This window comes from Podarcis cretensis, assembly GCF_951804945.1.
Source record: "Podarcis cretensis genome assembly, chromosome: 10".
Lineage (NCBI taxonomy): Eukaryota > Metazoa > Chordata > Lepidosauria > Squamata > Lacertidae > Podarcis > Podarcis cretensis.
In genome coordinates, this window is record NC_137179.1 from 37715155 (window position 1) to 37738742 (window position 23588).

General features: G+C 42.8%; 1 long non-coding RNA gene across 2 annotated transcripts in view; it reads left to right on the forward strand.

The window, feature by feature from the left end:
* Positions 1–23588, forward strand: part of LOC307225577 — a 251855-nt gene that overhangs the window by 34391 nt on the left and 193876 nt on the right. The gene's annotated exons all lie outside the window — the stretch shown is intronic.

The following is a 23588-nucleotide window of genomic DNA, read 5'->3' on the forward strand; positions in this document are numbered from 1 at the left end:
CATTAAAATACATTAATAAAATTATGGGAATTCGGTTCCAGGTCATTGCTTATGGGGATATGCCAGATTCATACATCATAAAGCTGTTCAAATATTGATTGCTTTGTGTTTATTGATCACTGACAATTTCATAATAATTCCTGTTGCTTCAGACAACCACATCTTTTTTCCATTTCCTCTGATTTAATTTTTTTGTGAATGTTATCAGATCTATCTACTTGCTAATAACTCAGGAGTTAGTTCCCCCTTTCTTTTAAAACTGTTACTGTTTCATTGTGTGGATAACATTTTATCCTTTATGAGAATTAATATGTTGTCTCATGACAGCTTTGTGTTTTTTTTTAAATGCAACCCTTGCTGAAACTATACCAAATAAAAAAAAGGGGGTATAATCTATGGAGCTTGAATTCTAGATTGCATTATCTGCACATTAAAAGTGTACAATTTATACAGCAGTTGAGGCAACCTTTACAATGAACACAGTTTACGAATATACATGCATATACAATTCTAGAAAACCTTATAGACTTAATACTCAGACCCATTAACTCTACTCTTACTGGTACTTTGTTGTGTTCTAGTAGAGGTGAGAGTTGCAGGAATTTTAGCCTTTAGGATTTATTTAAAACACTTTTACATAAAATGCCTCAAACACAAAAGAAGCTGAAATGTGACCTTTTTCTAAATTGCATTAAATTTAAGTAATTTTCTTCCCTGTAATTTCAAACTGTCTACTTCCAGCTGAATGAGAAGCAAAATCCAAGCATGTATTAAATAACATTTAATAACATTTGAAGATGGGCTGGTGATCACATTTTTAGACCTTTGTGCTGTAAATGTCATGAACTGGCAGAACAATGGGGAGGAGGAAAAGGAGGAATAGGATCCCGGCAAGGGGTGTAGCCAGGACTGGGACAAACTGGGGCAAGCTGGGGATGGGGAAGGACAGGTTGGTGTAGGAAGTGCTCAGAGGATGACAGAGGAGGTCAGTGTATAGGAACCAGAGTAGCAAGACCCATCACCAGAGCCAGAGGGGCCCCTATCTCCATGAATACGACAGGCTCTGAGGCATAAGCAGCAATGGATAGTACACTCTAGGAGGCTGAGGCAGGCAGGCAATGGCAGACAGCCCAGCTCCCTAGCTGGCCAGGTGGGGCTCGCTAACTCTGGGAAAAGGGGTATGATTCCTCAGCTAGAGTAGGCAGAACAGGTGAGGGCCATTTGCCTCATTGAGGCCAGGTGTTGCAATCAGCCTGCAAAGTACAAAAGGGAAGCTATGTGGGCTCAACTGCCCTTATCATGGATCTTGACTTGGATGCTGTTGGACCTTGGGTTTAACTCTGGACTGCTGGAGTTCAGACTTGGCTACTTGAATGGACTGTATTCCTGACCTTTGAATTTTCGGACTTTGCTTGTGTGGATTGACTCTGGGACCTTGAACTATGGACTTGGCATACTGACTTCCTGCCAGGTAGGCCAGGGGTTCAGAACAGTGAAGGCTTCTGCTGATCAGAGCCAGGGATACAATAGGCTCACTTATTTGTAAGGGTTGTATTCCCCAATCCTGGATTTTTAGAGGAAAATTGAGTGCCCTTCCATTTTTATTTTGACCGTAATAAATATTACAAGTTTTACAGCCAAAGATAATTCAGTTTGCATTGCTGCCCATAAAACATGCAACATTCTACCATAAAATGGGTAGTTACTAGGCTCTCTAAGTGCATAAATGTTTGCATGATAAGAGTTTGTATAAGGTATTTCAACATAGTCCTTTGAATGAAAGTAAGCAATAGGATTACATCAAAGTCTGTAGTTTAAGGATGGATTTAACAGCTTGAGCCCAAGATTTGCTGTGCTAGCATGTAATTGCTTATGGTGGGACATAAAACCATTGCACCAGCAGGCATAACATAACTTAATGCCAGTGTTTCAGAGATATTATGCTGGCAGCATAGGTAAATTCATTGGTGTAAATGTTTGCAGTCACTGTGCTGAGATGCTTTGTCTATCCAAAGCTGCTCAGTTTCATTGACCGTGAAGTATATTGTTATAGGTTTGTGGGTGCCAGACTCGCCTAAATTCCTGGGTCCAGTAGGTGTTTGAATTTAATCAAGGCTAGGGGAGTTAAACTGGATCCCAGATTCCTAATCCCTGGACCCAGCTTCCCATGTTCCGGAGATCACCTGGGTAATGGACCATTAAGAGAACAAAGGAAAGGTGGCAAGCCATTAGGAAAGCAAAGGCTCTGTGACAGACAGCAAATGGGTAGGGCCCCTTCCTCAACTCAGAGTTTTAAATATTTTAATATGGACTTTTATTCACATTACTTGGCTGGAAAACTGCACTACGAAATTTAGAGGATTGCAAAGTCTGGATCATGGCTATGTTTTGGGTCTTGTATAGCTTTGGAGAATGTGAGCTAGGCAAATTCTCTTTTACCAGACAGTGGGCTGCCTTGGTAGTGGCGCCCGCCCTGTGGAATGCCCTCCCTTCAGATGCGAAGGAAAATAAGCAGCTATCTTCTTTTTAAAAGACATCTGAAGGCAGCCCTGTTTCTCCTCTCCTCCCCACTGCCATCATTCTGAGTGTTCTCCAAATCCCATTGTACTAGTGGTGCTCACTGTACTCAGAGGTGGAGCGACTTGCTCCGGTACCCACAGCGGCGCTTGCCCTAGGGGGCATTGCGCGCGTCCCGAGAGGTGCGCGGTGAGTGCCTCGGAGGTTTGCTGATTATTTGTCACCTCTCCTTTGGAATGGCACCCGGGGCAGACTGCCCCCCCTGCCCCCACCTCGGAACGCCCCTGACTGTACTGACTCCAGCTAGCACACCTTGATTAGTCCATGCCTTAAAGAGGCCTATTTGTGTGGTAAATCCAAGAGAGAGTGAGAGTGACAGTGCAACTGCAAAATTCACCATGTTGAGAATACTTTTTAAGCATCAACCTTGTGGCAAGTGGCTCTGTCAGGAAGTCATAACTTAACACTGCTAGTGATATTTTCATTTTCTCAGTGAGAAAACAGAGGTACCTTTTTGGAGACGTTTGTATGTGTGTGTGTGTTGATTTTATTGTTCGTTTCTACCCTGGGACCGTTGGTTGAAGGGTGGACTATGAATGCTTTTAATAAACAAAGAAGTATGGTGTACACATGGCTCTGTGACTATAATAGTCATTGACAATAGTTTGAGAAACAGCCATTGCCACAAAGCAGTCTCACTAAAGCTCTTTAATGACCTTCCTGTCACATCTGATTGGCTGTCTAGGGAGTGAAGTGTCACTTGAAACTTTGTCTGCCAGGAAAATTTAAAGGTGGCTTGGAAAGCAGATACTATATTTGAGCCTTAAAACAGAAAGTGAACAGGCTTAACCTACTGATTTAGGCGTTCTGCGCCCTGATTTAATAAAAACATGTTTTCTAGATGATGCTATACACGTAAAGAAGTATGAATATCCAGTTGGTTACCATTAGATTTCATTTCTAAATGATGCCAAAGAAAGATGTATTTTAAGGAGCCCCTAATAACCAGGAAGAAGAATGTTAGGAAGCTTGGGGGAGGAGATACTGGGTCACAAACATTGTTTGCACCTGATGACATAGACCATGAGACTCGCATTCCATACCTAATACTTCTGTTTTTCTGAATATTAAAATGCCGCAAAAGACCCAATGGAACAATCTAAAATTGCTTATTTCAGTCTTGTTCCTTTCCCCTTAGAGAATTTGGGCTTTGGATCCAGGTGCACAAAAGGATGGAAATGTAAACTTTCAGGAAGTGTTATCTGAAGGCCTCCAGGCAGGATTGTTCAACTGTCCAGACACTGATTGATATCATTATCAATAATTTCTAGTCGGAGCACCTGTAATTCTGGGCTCAATTTTGCAAACGAGGGGTAAAATGTAACTGATGGGAAGGGAACATTTTTCAGCTCAAGGGATGCATTCTCTTTGGAGAAACCTTCTGGGGGCCACATGATAGGTGGAGCAAAAACTGGGAATTTTAGTTCTGTACAGTAGGTTAGTCTTTACCCTAGCTTGAGAAGTATATTTTTTATATCTCCCACCTTATTTCTGTAATTTTGTTTTAAACTGTTTTTAACTGCTGTAACACGCCCTGGGATCTTGGGCTGAAGGGTGTGACAAGAAGTTTCTACACACCCACACCCCTCTCTGTTCTCCACCCAGGTAAAAAAAGCATTATTGGAGTTCTAGAACATATTCCAGCCAGATAAAAAGTTAAGGAAGGTGCAAAGTAGGGCTGGTGAGGGGTTGGGAGTGTGTGGCCTGGGGAGAATTCCAAGGGCCAGACAGAGAGTTCTGGAGGGCCACATTTGGTCCCCAGCCTGAGGTTCCCCACCCCAGAGAACTTGGGACAATGCAGTCTCAGGGATGACTATTTTCACTGGTAATGGAGGAATACTCAGGATGAGCTCTATGCTGTGGTGACTACAGCAGCAAATAAATAATACTTTCTCCATTGGCGCTGTGGGTTAAAGCCTCAGTGCCTAGGACTTGCCGATCGAAAGGTCGGCGGTTCGAATCCCTGCGGCGGGGTGTGCTCCCGCTGCTCGGTCCCAGCGCCTGCCAACCTTGCAGTTCGAAAGCACCTCCGGGTGCAAGTAGATAAATAGGGACCGCTTACCAGCGGGAAGGTAAACGGCGTTTCCGTGTGCGGCTCTGGCTCTGGCTCTGGCCAGAGCAGCGATGTCACGCTGGCCACGTGACCCGGAAGTGTCTCCGGACAGCGCTGGCCCCTGGCCTCTTAAGTGAGATGGGCGCACAACCCCAGAGTCTGTCAAGACTGGCCCGTACGGGCAGGGGTACCTTTACCTTTACCTTTACCATTGTCACTATTACATCTGCACAGACTTGTCCTGCTGAGCTGACTTGAGTAGTAAGAGGTATATTGTATCAAGGACTAGAGAAAATCGACGATGAGGTCTTAGCAGCCTGCTGGGACAATTTCGCTAGACAGTTTGTGGATAAAGTTGCTCGCATCCACTCTGATGCCATGGTTATAGCTGATCCTGAGAGTGTACTGTTGGCACCTATTTGTCTGGTTGTGATGGATACAATTCAATTTGTACAGCCTGAGGAAGATAAGATCTTTCGTAATGTGAGATCGACCACATGTGCACTTAATCCTTGCCCATTTGGGCTGATTAAAGTAGTCAGAGGATGCTTGGTTGAGTGGATAAGGAAAGTGGTGAATGATTCCCCAGAGCAAGAAAAATTCCAGCTAGTGTTGTAAGACCACCGTAAAAAAAGCCCTCTCTAGAGCTTACTATCTTGGATCATTACCAGCTACTCCTGAGCAATATTTTTGAGAATGTAGTAGCATCTCAGCTCCAGTGGTTCTTGGATGAAATGGACTATCTAGACCCATTTTTTATTTGATTCAGGACTAATTTGGGGATTGAGATAGCTTTGGTAAATTGGGTAGACAAACTTCATACAAGGAGATCATGTTGTTTCCGCTAGACACTTCAGCAGTGTTCAGTACCATTGAACCAGGTATCCTGGACTTACTGATGGGGATGGGAGTAGGAGGAACTGTTTTGTGGTGGTACTGGTGCTTCCTTGAGGAAGGTTCCAGAAATAATGTTAGAGGACCCCTTCTTTGCACCTTGGCTACTTGCTTATAGTGTCCAGAAGATTGTCTCTCCCCTCCCCCCATGTTACCCATAACTTCTTTGAGAAATCATCCAGGGATTAAGATTGTGTTGTGTGCAGATGACACACAGCTCTATGTGCCTTCCAAAAAAGTTGCCCACTTCCTAAGGTTATCTGTGTCCCACCTAGGGTGCAAGCATGTTTGAGGTGAATTAGAGAGGAGGACTTATCAGTAGCTACATTTACCTTATGAATTTTCTAGCCTTGTGATTTGCCATTTTCCTCCTGCCTCACTTACTCAGCATTTTATTCTGGCAGGCTTTTGTTGCATGTAGTAGATAATGTTTTTCAGACTTGGTTTTAACCACTATCCCTGTTTTCTTGGTTGATGGTTTGTTGTTTTCTGGAACTAATTTTAAACACCACAAGTCACTCTAGTCTTCTTTGACCAGGGACAGCTCTGTTTAGTTCCCAATCAACCTCCACAAGACCTTTTAAGTTCCCTCTCCCCAAAAATTATTATTTTAGTGTTTTGGTGGGTTTACATGTGTGCCATGTTGGCATGTTCACAGGTGTTTTATCATGCTATGAGTAATGCATGCATGTTGGGACAAGTTTGTTAAAATAGGTCCTAAAGCCAAAAGAAGTGGTGTCAGAACTTAAATTCAGAAAATTTATTTTCTTAAGTGGGGAAAGAAAACATTTTACTATTTAAATTTAAGACATATCCAGCTACTGGGGGGAAATAGAAATATTTGTTCTAGTTAACTGTAATCTAAGTTTAGCCATCTGGAGGTCAAATCCTACAACTGAATCAACACGCTCTGATCTTATAAGGATCTTATATCATATTTCCCAGCATAAATAGTTAGTTTCTACTCTGAATCTCTGCAGTTCCATTATAAACACCCCTATTAAGAATTTGTTGTTATCAAGTACCGTATTTTTCGCCCTATAGGACGCACTTTTCCCCCTCCAAAAATGAAGGGGAAATGTGTGTGTGTACTATGGGACGAATGCAGGCTTTCGCTGAAGCCTGAAGAGCGAGAGGGGTCGGTGCGCACCGACCTCTCTCGCTCTCCAGGCTTCGCGGACCTCTCCTCAAGCAGCAGGAGCGATCCCGCTGCTTGCAGAGAGTTGCCTGCATGCCGAAGCCTGCGCGCGCGGAGATCAGTGCGTCCAGGCTTCACGGACCTCTCTGCAAGCAGCGGGAGCACTCCCGCTGCTTGCGGAGAGTTGCCTGCATGCTGAAGCCTGCCCTCGCTGAGCTCAGCATGTCCAGGCTTCGCGGACCTCTCAGCAAGCAGCGGGAGCCAGCGTGGGCTCCCACGGCTTGCAGAGAGCTGCCTGTTTGGGGACTGGGGTCGGGGGAAGCTTGGGCCTCCCCGCCCCAGCCCCACGCCTGGGGGAAAATAATTTTTTTCCCTTTATTTCCCCCCCAAAAAACTAGGTGCGCCTTATGGGACGGTGCGTCCTATAGGGCGAAAAATACGGTAAATGTATTTCCTACATGAGAAAAAGTACACTTAATTTGCCTGGGAAAGTGAACAATGGTGAGTTGTGTGGATGGCCTCTCAAGAACTTTCACCTATGCTAGGAACGTACATCAAAGTCGTCTAATCCTGAGGCCGTAGAACGGAATTTTTTATACTACCTTGGACAACTTTCAAGGGGTCTGCCATTAAAAATAGTATTCTGGGTCTTTCTACAACCATTTTATGTCGCTTGGAAAATTGTCAAGAGACAGTTATTTCTAAAGTTTAGCAAAAAAGTTGAAAGGGGAGGGATGTACAACAGTTCTGAACGCTGCCTTGCATATGTTAACAATTTGCTCAGTTCTCTTGTGTCGATCATAACAACGTTCTATAACCAATACAGCAGCAAACATCTCATGTAGGAGTGTCACACCATACTATCCACGTGTGTGGAAATTGCTCAGATTTCTTCTTGATGGAACTGACTTCTGAGCAGGAATGTGAAACGGCCCTGAGCACTGACAATTTTCTCAAGAGATGCTTGAACTGCCTTTTGATTTTCACGCATCTTTGCGGTGACATCAACCCACTACAACATGCATGTTTAGATGCTAATGAATTTGTGCACTTAGAAATACAATTCCCACCTTTTTCTAATGTAGTGGGGTCTGTCCTCTGAATGTTAAATTTCTGTATGAAAAAAATATGGGGGCTAGCACCGGGTGACACTCTTCTTTGAGTCAGGATCTATATATAGAAGTAGGAAAATGCAAATCCAAACCAAGTTCACATGGAAGCTCACCAAATCTTTGTATGGTAATGCGCTTTGCCACCATTCAGGTTCCTTTGGCTAGGCCTCACAACATTTTCTTTGAAAATAGCACTACAGGCAGGAGCACAGATAGATATTCCCAACAACATTTTTCCAGTCCAGCCTTTCTACCCAGTATAAAGATGTCAACCAATGTGTGAGGGAGTATCCAAAACAAAACAAAACAAAACAAAGCAAAACAAAAAAACAAAACAAAAACAGTATTTTTAAGGAAAACATAAGTACTTTCCAGTTGTGTTTTCCTTCTCACACAAAATGACTTTGCTAGTTTTTCTAAATGCATTGTTGGGTCTTCAGTTATTTTGGCTACGAACAAGTCATTTCCTCTTTCTGTGAAGCTATCAAATTGGCACCCCTAAAGGCATTTTCCATTGCAGGCCCAGACAGTTAAGATGGTTCTTTTTCTATTTTCCCTTTATAGTCTCCCTTTATAGAGGATGTTATTGGCAGGTAGGGATTTTTGGCTGTTAATATCACACCGAGAGAGATAGTGCTTCTTGGTAAATCTGTATATTATGTTTTCTTTACATTCCTTTCTTTGGTGATTGTAAACTGTTGCCTTCGTATTTTCTTTTTTTTAGAAAAAGAATGACCTATTTGTTGCATCTCTGAGTTTCTGACACATACTTTGGAATACATTTTCTATTCTTAGGATGCAGTGAATGTTTCTAGTTTTAATTAAAAAGTCTTTCTATCTTGGCACTTCCCACACTCAGATTATGCTTTTGCTTTCCTTTGAAACCTGGCTGTAAATTGTAGCTGACTGGTAATGTATTTCCCTTATAACCCTCCACTAAAATCTATTCGTTCTTCATGTTACAACTTCCATGGAGAAATATGATGTGGGAGTCGGAGACTACACCGAAAAGCTAAGATTATGAAACAGAAAATAATTATCTTGAGTTTCTTTGCCCTGCTAAATGAATGTTTTCACCCAGACTACAATATAATTTCCCCTATGGGGATTCCATGAGGCTTGACCAGTGGAAGGGCCGCAGTTCATAAGCAGAACATCTGCACTGTATCCAGATGTATCCCAAGTGCAATCTCAAGCATCTCCTTAGAGCTGGTAGAGACCCCTGCCTGAAACCCTGGAGAGCCACTACCAGTGAGTGTAGCCAGGCCTGAGCTAGATGGACCAGTGGTGTGACTTGGTAGAAAGCATAAGTTCCCTGTGGATTGTGCTTTGTCCCCCAGAACTACAGTGGTACCTCGGGTTACAGACACTTCAGGTTACAGACGCTTCAGGTGACAGACTCCACTAACCCAGAAATAGTACCTCGAGTTAAGAACTTTGCTTCAGGATAAGAACAGAAATTGTGCTCCGGTGGCGCGGCGGCGGCAGGAGGCCCCATTAGCTAAAGTGGTGTTTCAGGTTAAGAACTGTTTCAGGTTAAGAACAGACCTCCGGAACGAATGAAGTACTTAACCCGAGGTACCACTGTACAGGGGCCTTCTGGCGGTTCCCTCATTGCGAGAAGTGAGGTTACACAGAACCAGACAGAGGGCCTTCTCGCCTGCCGTCCCATCAGATGTCAAAGAAATAAGCAGCTATCTTATTTTTAAAAGACATCTGAAGGCAGCCCTTTTTAGGGAAGTTTTTAATATTTAATGCTGTATTGTTTTTAACACTTGATTGGGAGCCACCCAGAGTGGCCGGGAAAACTCAGCCAGATGGGTAGGGTATAAATATTTATTTATTTATTTATTTATTTATTTATTTATTTATTTATTTATTTATTTGTTTATTTATTTATTTGAGAAAAGCTTGGTCATGTTGAGTGCTGTGACTAACATCATGTTTGGTTTTGACCACAGACTGGTGCCAGTCTCATGATTACCTTGAGCTGTGATGAAAACATTATCATTTTACCAGATAACTGGCATCATTCTAAATGATGCCATAGCAAAGGATTAGTCAGCATCGATACAGTTAACCATGCAGCCTTCTACAGCAGCCACAAAGCTGACATAAGAAAATGAATAACACTCACAGCACAATCCTGCCCTGCCTATTTAGAAGTGAGTCTCGCCAAGTTTAATTGATCTTGTTCCCAAGCAAGTGTGCTTGCAGCTGTGCAACCTGAATTTATGCATGTTGTCTTAGAAATAAGTTCCACTGGGTTAAAATTGGGCCCAGGTAAGTGTGCATAAGATTGTTATCATAAAAGATACAAGTGAAAAAACATGCTCCTACCTTCCCAGCTGCACTGTGAATTTACAATTTGATAACGGCTTGTGTTAGCTTGCACCAGCTGCCCATACGTTACAAAGCCAGGTTCAAGGTACTTGTATGAATGTACAAGGCCCTTAACAACTTGGGCCCAGAATTCCTCTGAGACCGTCTGAACCCTTATATCCCTCCCGAATCACTGAGTTAGTGGTCTGTCATGGCTCAGATGCACAGTTCACATCCTCCAGGAACCATGCAATCTGTATTGTGGGCCCAGTTTTATGAAACTCCGTAACTAAATCCTTATGTATTTCAGTTTAGGAATACTAGATTCCTAACTATGACTTGTGGGAAAACTCTTTCCCAAGTGGAAATAATGTGGCATCAACACTTTAAACTCATATACCACTATTGTGGTAGTTTCTATGTTAAAAAGAAGCACAACCATTGTCTGTACACAAAATATTATTATAATCACTATTACCATATCTGATCCTAAACCTCCACTGCCTTGCAGGATATATTCAGGAGAAGAAAGGGCTAAGGAGTAAACCCTACACAAATCTGGAGTGGAGTCCCTAAGATGGTTGGTTGGCGCCTTGTATGCCTCCTTCCAGCACCACCTGCAGCCCAGCTGGTGCCAAATGCATTGCTCTGCTTTCCTTTCGACCACATCAGCAAGGCTGAGAGGGAGGTCTTGTTGTCCGGGCAGCCTAGGCTTCTGCCCCAGGGAGGTCACTTTGGTGCTGCTACCCAGCACCAGTTTGACTTCACACCCAAATGTGCACTCCATTATCTCTTGAGACAGACGGATACCAACAACGTTCCCATATATGCACTATTAATAACAGTAAGCAGAGTGCCTTAAGGAGTTACCTGGACGGAACCCTGCTCCCAAAGATCTTATAATCTAAAACAGACAATGAGGAAAGAACAGAGGGAGGGAGGGTCACCCAATGGGGTGAGGAAGAATGTGGGCAAAAATACTGTTACACTTACTTAATTCTTGGTGGAGAATTTTAAGATAACAGTAGTCCTTGGGTCAGCAGAGGGTGGTAGGGATGGGCAAAGTTACTGATAAGGATGTTGTGAAACAAGGGCCAAAGGATAGCTTAATTGACACATCTTTTCCATTTTGCCCTTACATTGACTAGTAACAAAGGCAAAGAAACAAAGCAAAATGCAGTCATGACCACTGAAGTTATTTTTTGTTCTTCACAAAACATAACTAGGAAAAGAAATGAAAGCTGGGGCGGGGGGGAGGTTCTCTGTTGACAGAACAGTATGCCAAGTTATATCTTATATTGGACTGGGTTCAAAGTTACTCGGTTCAAAGTGTAAATGAAATAAGATGGGGTATGTTCTTGTATGTATTGTACCACCTTTTGGTCACAGGGATACCTTGGAGAATAGGCTGTGGGCTGTTAATTTAATGACATTCATATACATTTTGCCCCCAAAGAGACAGGCAGTTCTCAGACCGAGTCATTTTCAAAACTGGGAAGGTAAAGGAATAAAGTATTCATATTAGGTTCAACATTTTTCCAACTCCAGAGAACAGTACATTGATGGTAAAGAACTACCCATTTTTCAAAGTGATTTTGTTTCTATTCTTGATTTGTGCTTGGCAGAAATTGGAAAAACAAGCTTTATTGCTGTTAATATTCATTGCTAGTATGTTATGTAAGCTCAAGAGAAAGGTAACAAATTTTGTTACCAGCTGGAACGGCAGGTTAACAGGCTCTTGTTGATTTAATCTACAGAGAATGTTGAAGGACTCATTTTGTGTCAAAGTAATTGCACTAGCAGGTGCAGTTGAGCAACTGTGTTTTGCTTGCGACACTGCTGTGTCTCACTGCTTACCACAAATGTTTATATATATATATATGTGTGTGTGTATAAAAGAGTCAGTTCTGCTTTTACCATCTCCTGCAAACCGCCTGAAAGAATGGCATAAACAATGATAATGCAACAGCTAAAGATTAGCAAACCAAAAGCCCACTTTTGTAGCTGTCCAGAGGATGAATCTGCCTAATGACTAATTGCAATTTAGATGATTTCTCAGAAGATGGTACTAGATTAAGCACTGAACAATTAAGAACTGTTATGAACTCAGCTCAGGCTTTTTCTTAGAAACTCATATCAAACTCGTATCGTTGTTCAGAACATAGAGTACACATTTGCCAGTATTGCAAGGTAACTCTGGCAGAGATGGGGAATATGTAACCCTCTAGATGTTGCTGGAATATAACTCCCCTGACCTTTGTCCATGCTGTCTGAGACTGATGGGAACTGGAATCAACAACATCTGCAGGGTCTCAAGTCCCTCACTCCTGCCCTGAGGGTTATATTTGTGAAGTATTGGTTGGGTACAGCACTGGCTGCCCTATCAGACAGAGTGAGGTGGCCACCTCAGGGAGAAAATCCTAGGAGGCATGGAGTGCCAGCTCTGTGACCCCATAGCTATCCTGCTGCCTCCAAGCACTACAGAGAATGCTGTTCCTTCACCTGTGCTGAAGTAAGATGCAGATGACAGGCTGCTGGAATGAGGAAAGGAGGCGCCATTTTCTCTCTTGCCTCGGGTAGCAAAGCTAGGAAATTTACCAAGCCCTTGGTGGGACATCATGCGTGGCTGTTGATGGTAGTCAGCTTTGTGGGTCATGAACTGCACAGGCCTGCGCTGTTTCTTCCAGTGATTCACAACTTGTGACCCACAAAGGTGAGCACTGCACTCCAACCATGTATGTGATGTGCAATCTGTGGATCAGCAAATCTCTCAGCTTTCCTACATGCCTGAGACTTCACAAATCAAGGAATTGTCAAGCTACAGTTCAATGGATGGTGCTCCAAATTTGGATTGATGGGTAATGAGTTATACAGGCCTGAAGTAGCTTATGTTGCAGCCCACTGACATTATTGCCAGTGGCTCACCCAAATGTGCTCCAATTCCACCAGCATTGCTTTCTGCAGGCCCTAGAATGATCCTGGAGGAGGGGAGGTATGAGCATGTTCAGCTTCATTCTGCAGCAGCAAACAGGGCTGTTCACTTTCAGGTCTAATTTAAGATGTAATTTTCTTACCTTCTTCATAGCTTATGTTGAGTTTATCTCTCAGAGATTGCCTGTTTGAGGCTTATTAAGGTCATTTTTGGGAGTTCAGTTTAGGGTGCCTTATAGTCAAATCTATAAAATGTAGGAAGAATAATAGAATTCTAGAGTTGGATGGGACCACAAGGGTTGTCTAGTCAACCCCCCCCCCCCCCCCGCAATGCATGAATCTTTTGCCCAATGTGGGGCTTGAATCCATGACCCCGAGATTAAGAGTCTCATGCTCTGTCGCCTGAGCAGGAAACCATTTTCAATGCTGTGTATGCTGCCCATTACCTGCCTTACAATGACCTGTGCTGCTGTACTTTAGGAAATAATTTAAATAACTCTTATTTTGGAGACGTTTCAGAAATCTGTGATGATCAGTGTTTATATACTGGTGGTTTAAGTACTGGATACTGCATTTCTAATTTTGAATTTGTTGATTATGCTTGATATTATCATTTTTAATGTATTTTGAAGCTTTATCTATTGAGACTGATAGGCAGGATCTAAATGATATAAATAAACAGGTCAGGTTCAGGCTGTACTTCTATGCTCACTTAATGAGGAGTAAGGCCCCATTATCCTTATTAAGACCAGCTTCTGAATAATTGTGCTTAGGATCCTACTCATTCCATGGAAGAAGCTGGTCACTTTTTGAGGTTTCTGTAACCACCAATAGAAGGAGGTGTATGTGAACGGCTAATTAGAAACAATGGGTGGAAACTAATGTCACACTCTTCCCATTGTTCCTTCTGTGCATGCATGCATTCTTGCTTGCCAGACAGAACAATGCCCCCTCTCCTCCTCAGGCATATTTTTCTGGGTGATCTCTTGACCCCCAGAGCTAATTTCGGGGTGCAGCAGGAGAAGGGAGGGAAGCCCCATTGCACAAGCAGAAGTCTTTGTGCAGGGCTGCTGCTCACAGGACTGGTTAGATGCCTCCCCACCAATGGGTTGATCCCAACTAAGTCACACAGTGTAAACCCACTGAAACCAATGGTTGCAGCTAACTTAAATCCATTTATTTCAGAGACCCCTGAGTTGGATACAATCCAGTGTATTTCAGATGAAAACATAGAAGAAAATGTCTCTTTGCAACAGCAGGGAGATTAGCTGCTCATATAAACTCTACATTTGGAAAAATTGGAAGAAACTGTGATCTCAGCAAAACAAGCTCTGTTGCTAAGAGTTTATCATTCAACTGATGACTGGAAGCAGATTGTTCAACATATTCCACACCTTTCAAGCAGCTTTTAATATTTTTTTTTTTTTGTTATATACATTTCTCCTCTGTTTTTCTTTTTAACACAAACTTGTGAAATGTTCTCTTCTGTAGCTTTCCCATGGCTCATTTATTTGCCACCAGGGAAGCTTTGTTCCTGATCTAAACCAGCAGCATGAGGATAGAATTACTACAATAAACCATGCTGCACGGGCAGAAACTTTTCTGCTGGAATACTGAGTTAATGTTGAGTTGCAATACTTTCCCACCCCATTATTTTTTTTTAGAGAAAGAGACCTGGCTCAGTGGTGGAGCAGATTCAACCCCTAGGTTCAACCTCAAGTAGAAAAGGGTCTGTTTCTGATAGCTTGGAGAGTCACACCCCCCCAGTCAGTGTAGACAGTGCTGCGCTGTATGAATGCAGTATAAGGCAGCTTCTTAACTTTCTATGGCAAAAATGAGACGTCTGGGATGGAAGCATGGCAAGGAGCTGCAGTTTATATCACAGTCCTATCCTCAGTCAGAGGTGGTTCCTTCTGCCAGCAGCAATGTAATGTTACATCTGCAAAATAGGTGACATAAGTAAACACATTCCCAATGGACACCCCACCCCACCTCCACCCCCCAGCCATGGCAGAGGACTCCAGCTAAATTAGGAGCCGATAAGGGTATAGTATCTATAGGTTTTACATGTAGGCAACTGGAGCCTCTGACAGGAAGAGCTTAGGGTGTGTGTTGTCCAAGGGAGGCTGTAAGATGATGGATTTCTGACCATTATTATTGCATTTCTGCCATCACTGTGTGTCGACTAGTGCTTTCCATGCACCAGTGTGTCACCTGCTAGCATTCTTCTGGCTGTGGAATTGCCAGGGAGCTTTTAGGGTGGCTGTTGGTTATGGTTATGTTCCTGTTTGTTTGTACTACTGTTGTGCTTTTGACTTTGCTCTTGTTTAGCATGGGATCCTGATTCCATTATGTAGGGGACCACAGGTCTGGACTGACCACCTTTCATAATGCATGGTGTGTGTGTGTGTGTGTGTGTGTGTGTGTGTGTGTGTGTGTGTTAGTTACAATATGTCGAAGATGACTGCATATTTTTCAAGCTATAGCAGCTGGTAGTCTTTCAGTTAGTAGTGTTTGTTTATTAAATCACATGACTGTGGGGGCTGGTGAGCCCGATGGTTCTGCTTTTGTTTTTTTAAAAAGTGGATTTGTTATTGAACTCCTCAAGAGATCGGCTGCTACATATGTTCAGATAAGTCGTCTCTTTGGTGAAGCTGTACTACTGAGGAGAAAAATAACTCTATTTAAACTAAAACCTCTATCTGGAAAATGAATATTTGGTAGTTGTGCCTGTTTAGAGACATTGCTCAGTAAATGACTAAGGGTAAGCAATTGTGTCTAGGATGCGTCGGACGACAATAGCACACTTATGAGCAATTCTTGGTTCCCTTGAGCCAAGGGAACCAAACTTCCACCCATTTCAGTGTCTGCTCAGTCCCATCCCCCAACGCTGATGTTATATCACATCAGCAAGATAGTTGACAAAATCAAAAATGCAATTGCCGAAAACAAAAAGGAGACCTGGTTGGCTGTCCCCTTCCCTTATCTTTTCCCCAGAAAGCCATAGCAAAAGATAGTAATCTGATTAACTCAGGAGCCAACCCACAAGAGGAGTATCTAAGCCCCGTAAGGGAACATGGACCATCTAACCAAGAAGCCCAACATGTGGTTATATCAGCTTTTCCCAGTCTAGCACCCTCTAAACTCCAGTGGAGGCTGGTCCATTAGGGGAAATGGGGCAGTGCCCCACCAGCATCCATTTTTATTCTTCCAAGCCCTCCTGCTTTATTACTTACAGATTCCTCCTCCTTATACTCAGTTTTGCCCTTGTAAAACTCAGCAGGGAGAAAGATGGGAACAAAAGTAGAATTTGTTGCCTCCGTTTCTCACTGTGTCTTGCTCAAACTGTCATCGTCTCTGCCTCTGCCTACTGCTGGCCTCTCTGCCTTCCAGCCTACCAGTGCCAATGGGCATTCCCTCCCCCCTCCCCAGTGCTGGACTCTGCCCTGTTCAGGGATGATAAGAACTGTTGTCCAACAACAGCAAGCAAGACATGAAGGCAATAACCCTTTCCAGTTGTTGCTCCCCAGTAACTGGTACTCAGAGATTTAGACCACATTCACACCATACATTGAAAGCTCTATATAGGCACAGGCCAATGTGTTCATTGAGGTGGCAGCCCAGCTTTGGAATCACCTTTCCAGAGAGTCCTACCTGTGTATCTCACTATTACAGTGTACATAGAAAACAGCAGTTTTTAGTTGTCTTGTGCATTTTAAGTGTTTATGCATTTTAAGTGCTGCTCACCCGTATATATTTTAGCTGTTTTATTATTGCTTTGGACATTTGCAATGCTTTGGCTTAAAAAGTGCTTTTATTGCACAATTAACACTTTTATAAAATGAATCCTAGATCAGACCACCTACTGGGTAACAATATCCAAGAATAGGACTGGCCATATCAAATATAGCCCTGATCTAGCCAATGGGAGAGCTTGAGGCACAGGCTTCACAATCCCACTTGAAACCAGTGGGGCTTCTTTTTGACTGAGTTGTGCCCATATTGAATCATTCAGCTAGGGCTCTTGAATAAATGTAATCTCATTTTACCTGCTTCAGGTCAATTTTCCATACAGATGGCTGAGCTTAAAAGCTCTAGTGGAGCTTGCATGAATCACAAGAAGACAATGCTAACCTCCAATTTCATGGTTGTTTATAGCACACTTATTATCAGAGCCTTTTACCATCACTGCACATGAATTTATATCTCAGAGGTCTAGAAAATTATTTTGCCTGATTAGTTTTAGGTTGGCATGTCAGAAAACATCAAGGAATAGTCCATTTGACTCTTTTTAATTTTGTTTCCATTGCTTGAGGAGGGTATATGTGTGTGGTAGCAAGAAATCACATTCTTGAGTTGGAGGACATGTTTTTTCTGGTTTGGAAGAACCATATTTTTGATAAAGTTTAGAGATATCCTGTCAGCTTTTGGTAGGCAGGAGGGCATGTCTTGCATGTCTTAGCAAGATTGTGTGAGTGTGCAAGATCCTGGAGATTAGATCATAGCCTCTACTTTCCTCCCCTGGTTCTCCTGCTACTGCAGTAACCTGAACTAAGCTATAGCTTGGCTTCACATCACTGCAAAATGTCTGCGGCCCTCACATCATCCTTTCCCATTTCTGTTTCATGTGCCTCCTCTGGGACACTGAGCTTCGTTCACACTAAGGGAGATTTTTTTAGAGTCTCTGCGGAAATTTGCTTGCAGTAATGAGCTACTCTTTGTACAATGGCAAAATTCCAAGGGAAGCTTAAGCATGTGTATAACAGAGAAAGAAAACCTGTATCATGTGATGTTCACTGGAAAGCAGAATTTTGCCCAGGGTGGTTATTTGCTCTTTAGTTTTAACATAAACATTTTAAAATGACATCTGTTCTGTGTTATGTTTTTGAAGCTGAATTCTCAGTTAAACTAGTATTGCGCAATATTTTCACAGCAAACTGCAATATTTCATCTATATATTTATTAATTAAATTTACATCCCACCCTTCCTCCCAAAGGAGCTCAGGGCAGCAAGCAACAAGAGATAAAACAATTTTTAAAATCTTTAAAAAATAATTTCAAGACAGATGCAGACTGGGAGGAAGGGCTTCAGTAGATGCTGAAAAGACAACAAAATGACACCCATCTAAAAGCCCTACAATGTGCAGGACTAAAATTCCTACTTTGTGCAGAACAGGCCTTCAGAAAAGATGTTATCTACAAAAGACCATCACCTGTAGAGCACAATGATCAACTGAGTATATAATGGGTGAGATGATCTTTCAGCTATCCTGGTCCCAAACTCTATAGGCGTGCATTCCCCAAAACCAGATACATCCATTAAAGAATTTTCAAGTGAACATGTGCCCAAGACTAGGGGATACAGTGAAGAGGATGTTGTCAAGTATGCTAAACTAAAATCAGCCCACTTAATCTGGTAAAATGGGGTTTGTCCCCTGCCCTGGCAACCTTCATATCTGCCACATTCATGGAAGAAATGAAACATTTTCAGGCAGAAGTAGCAAGACTATTGCAAGTTGAAAAGGAGGAGGCTGAGGTGGGGGAATGCAGAAATATACCCAGAAGTAGCAATGCTACTACTGGATGCATTTCTGCTTTCTCCCCCACCATCCTTTTGAACTTGTAATTTTCTCTCCGTAATGTTGTGTTGGTGGAAGTGAGCAAATTGTAGAAAGCACATTTCTGTCAGGAAAGCAACACAAAGGATATGGTTTTAATTTGAAATTCATGTTATGTTGGGGTTATATATTTTAGAACATTGTTACCCCACTTGTCTCACAGATTTCTGTTGTAAATTAAACTCTTCATAGCTTTCTCCTGATACATGACTACTTTTCCTCAAAGAATCTGCTACCAGCTTAATCTGCTAATGGTCAACTACCTCAGGGTGCTTGCAGACATGGACAATTTAGCAGCACCCAATCATTCTGTTCTGCTTTAAGAAGGAAGCAGAACAGCAATTCTGATTCTAGACTTCTATCTGTATGTCACCAAGTGGGCAAATGTTGGAGGGGGAGATTTTCATTGGGACCATTGGGGTGTGTGTGAAATACTGGCTAAATGGTTAAATACTGTCTTCTCCCACCTTTACTATTATTATGATTCCCTCCCCTGCAATTTAGGAGAGAGAGAAAAGGGGTGGGGGTAGGTTATCAAGCCAACCCTATTCAGAAAATGAAGGGTTAAAGTGATAGCGTTGATTCCAAGAAAGAGAAGACAGGCCATAATGAAATAAATGGCTAGAGCCATCTATCCAGATCATTACTGGCCAGAATAGTAGTGCAACAAGCCATGTAACCCTGGGGAAATTGCACAGCCATTCAACTTAGTTTTTAAAAAGATGGTTTTTCTGAGCTTTGGGGGCGGGGGTGGACATGGCTGAAAAGGGAAAAAAATGGAGCCCCATCTCTTTCATTTCCTTAGCTAGATGGGACTTTTGCTGGCTGAAAAAGCAAGACTGGGTCAAGGCGCTGTGAAGTTTGTTAGAACTTTAGCTGAAAAATTAGGAATTGGAGTGGTACCACACTGGTTTTGCCAGGAAATTGATGCACTGTTCTGATACAGGAAAAAGAGAAGCAGTTTCTTGGGGGGTCTTCCTTTCTATACCACTTGGAAAGTACAAGATACCAAGAATCTGTGCAAAATGTTTCATGTAACTTATGTTAACCTTAACCACATTTCTTTGAATTGTGAAATAAACAGTCCCTTTCTTACTAGATGCACTGGAGGAGGAAGTGCAAGTGAGCCAGAGATACACTTCCTTTTTTTATGACTCCAAAGTAAAGTTCAAAGGGAGGAATCATCCCTTCAGTGGAAGCACTCACAACCGTCTGTGGAAATTTCCTGACTCATACAGCTTAGGCCTGACCTTGTGATAATGCCCGAAAGCCCCCTTATTTGCACATTCCAACCATTACCATAATGTATCTTCGTTACTATCTGTACAAATGCTGCAAAAGTAGACCCATTTCTACTTGGCACATTCTCTCTAGACCTTCTATACCCCATGCACCTAGTTGCTGAGGTTCCTGTTGTTTCTTCCACATCCTTTGACAAAATATGACATGCATGTAAAACAAATACGTAAAAGAATATATGCTTTGTCCAATATCACCAAAGGCCCCTTTGCAGTTGTCAGGGGTAATGTTTGATAGGAATGATATAATGGTTTTGATCCATCCAAGGCAATGGCTAGAGAGCAACATCAACCCTTGCCAGGTTGCCACCACCAGGATTTAAATGAAGCTTGAAGAAGAGAAGCTGAACATTCCCTCCCAAGAGGAAATTCAGAAGAATGAAGGGAGGCATGGGGGTGGGCTATTCAAGTTATTCATTTATTGAAGATAATAGGAAAGTTGAATTTGGAAACTGATCCTCTTTGAAGCAAACCTCATGGTGTGGAGACTTGACCTGGTTCTCCCTTACTCCCACTGAGCCCTCGTCCTCAGTGAGGAAGGAGTAGAGCACATGCAGCCATCACAGTTAGATGGTTTACCAGTAGGTTGCCATTTAATCTCTTTACATGTTGCCATGAAGAAAAGCAAAAGACAGAGTTAGCAAACATGGCGTTGGTCATAAACAACAATTTGAGAGAAGTATTTATGCTGGGTTTGCTTCTAGAATAATCACAATAATGAGAAAACCTATTTGTTGGAGGTGCAATTTCGTCCAGATCAGCTTTCACTTGCTATCCTTATAATTATCTCCCTGAACTTCTATCTAATTTTAAATTGTTTTTGGACCAGTTGTGGCCAGCTATCATCAACAGATTACATCATGTAATTGCTCCAAAGCCAAAATTCGAAGGGGAAGATGCTAGAAATTCTGAATGGTTGGTGTTTGGAAAACTGAAAGCTCAAATCTGTATGATCTGCTTAGGTGTAGTTTTTAACACTCCCTGGACAACTAGTGAGATACAACAAGTATTCCCACCATTTTGCTTCTTCCCTTTACTGCCAGTTGGGGTTTAGGATTGCTTTGCAAGTCTGAATCCAACACATGCATTTAAATGGAAGGGTTTTTTATTTTGTTCCCTTTTTGAAGCAGGCTCCAGGAATTTATTTGTGTGTGAGGTTTTACTCATTACTTTTATTTTATTTTCACATATGTTTTGCTTTTAAATATATTTCTCAAATTTTATGAGGTGAAAAACAGGTGGAGTTTATGAGGGAACGTAACTTGCTTTTCATCGAAACTCTTACAAATTAGTTTAGTCACCCTGACTGATCTTCCTCTTGCAGCCTTCACAGCCATTCTTCTCATCCGCCATCTGGAAACCTGGGCATTGGTATATAACAGGGGTGGGCAACCTCCAACCCATTGCCCAAATGTGGACCACCTGGGTAATCTGTCTGGTTCTCAGGTCTTTCCCTATGCCAAGACCTCCCCAGCCCAGTCTGTGCCCTTCTTGAGTGCTTTTACCTGGCTGAGAAGAGTCCTTGAACAGTGATACTACCTCTTACATGCTTGGTTGAAGAGGCCTGAATATATGGGTGTGCTTGGAATGTAGCCAACTGCACAGATGCAACTGTACAAAGGATCCATTGCTCCATCCCCTTTTACCCCATGCCCTAAACAGAGCTGGTATGTGGCTCACAGAAAGTTGCCCTGGAAGAAATATAGCCCTTGGGATGAAAAAGTTTCCCCGCCTCCTGACATACAAGATGTTTCAATAAGTGTCTGTTCTAGTTCAGAAACCAGAAGGGGACCCATGTCATGCTTCCAGTACTGCATGACGGTGAGCAGAACTTCAGCATGTTCTCTTTTCTGCTTGCAGAATTTAAGCAGTTTGCAGAATTTGTTAAAAGGTTTGCTCACTGCTTGCTTCCGCAGCATGCAAACCTGGGATGTACAGATGTTTCACTATATTTTGACCAACCGGGTGATCTTAATGTTCAGGGTCGTGGTGCTTTTAAAGAACCTACATTTACTTAGCTACTCTAGTCCACTTATTAGGTTCATAAAGAAATATCACCAGAAAATGCTCTTTTGCACTGGCGCTCATTAGTACTTGAAATAATGAACTTCTATTAGCAATGATCTGCAAAGAAGTTTCTCTGCTTTAGGATGCCCCCTCTTTCTACCCCCTCCTCCCCCACTAAGCATATTGGTTTTCACCAGGCATTTTGAAGCACCCTTTTAATTTTGCGCAGGTATACAAAGCCCCATTTGCTATGTGAAGTTTAATCATTCCAGAATTCTATCTCAGCTCTCCAATAAATAATACATGATAAACAAAGCTGTGTGAAGCTGAGCATGAAGGATGCTGTTGATTAGTCATTTATCTTTTAAGCAGGAGACAGGCTTTTTTCCTGCCAATTGACATGGTACACTCTAGGCAGTTGCCATTTGAAAGTTCTGCCCCCAGGTGTGTGTAAAAGCATTAAAAAGAAAAGAAAGAAAGGATCTGTCCTAGTGTCTTGTAACTCAGCTAAACACAGCCCACTAGCCATGGGCAGGGCCAGTTCAAGACATTTTGCTGCTTGAGGTGTAAGACAAGATAGCATCAAGCACACACTCTCCCAGCATCAGTTTGACATATAGATGGAGACCAGGCTGGCAGCTGAATCTTACTTCAATGCTAGCAACAGGACAGCCATGTCAGGACAGCAACAGGACAGCAAGCTAGCTTAGGAATAAAGGGCAGACCACATGGTGTCGGTCCTCCAACACCTCAGCACCATTTGCTCAGTACTCTTAGATGTCAAAATGGGATGCGGATGGCGCTGTGGGTTAAACCACAGAGCCTAGGGCTTGCCGATCAGAAGGTTGGCGGTTCGAATCCCCACGACAGGGTGAGCTCCTGTTGCTCGGTCCCTGCTCCTGCCAACCTAGCAGTTCGAAAGCACATCAAAGTGCAAGTAGATAAATAGGTACCACTCCGGCGTTTCTGTGTGCTGCTCTGGTTCGCCAGAAGCGGCTTAGTCATGCTAGCCACATGACCCAGAAGCTGTACGCTGGCTCCCTCAGCCAATAAAGTAAGATGAGCACCACAACCCCAGAGTCGTCTGTGACTGGACCTAATGGTCAGGGGTCCCTTTACCTTTACCTTAGATGTCAAGCAAATGTTGCAGTGCAGATGCTGGTGTGCATCACATGATCAGAGCTATGTGCATGTGTGATAACTGCTGCAGTGCATGGCCTGGGCTGGGCTAGCTGCTTCTCTGTCTTTGCTTGGTTATCCTGCCCCAGCAGCATAGTCTGTGAAGCACTGGGAGAAGCCGACTATGCAACAGAGCTAGGCAGCCTAGTCAGCAATGAGCAAACATTTTCTCCATTTCTGGGCAGGGCTGCCAGCAGATAGGTAGAAGAGGTTGGATGTTGGTGGGCCCAAGCCTAGCAGACCTCCCAGATTCTTAGGGTTTTTATTTTTATTTTTAAAGGAAGTAAATTGGACATTTCTGAAGAAAGTGAGAGGACAAAACACAAACACAGCTGTAATGCTTTAGCACTAGGCAGGCAGCACCATTGCTAAGGACACTTAATCACTGTTGCTAAGCAATTAGAGGAAGGGATGTTGACCACTCACACCTGAAACTTGGGAATGGCCTCTCCCAGAGCA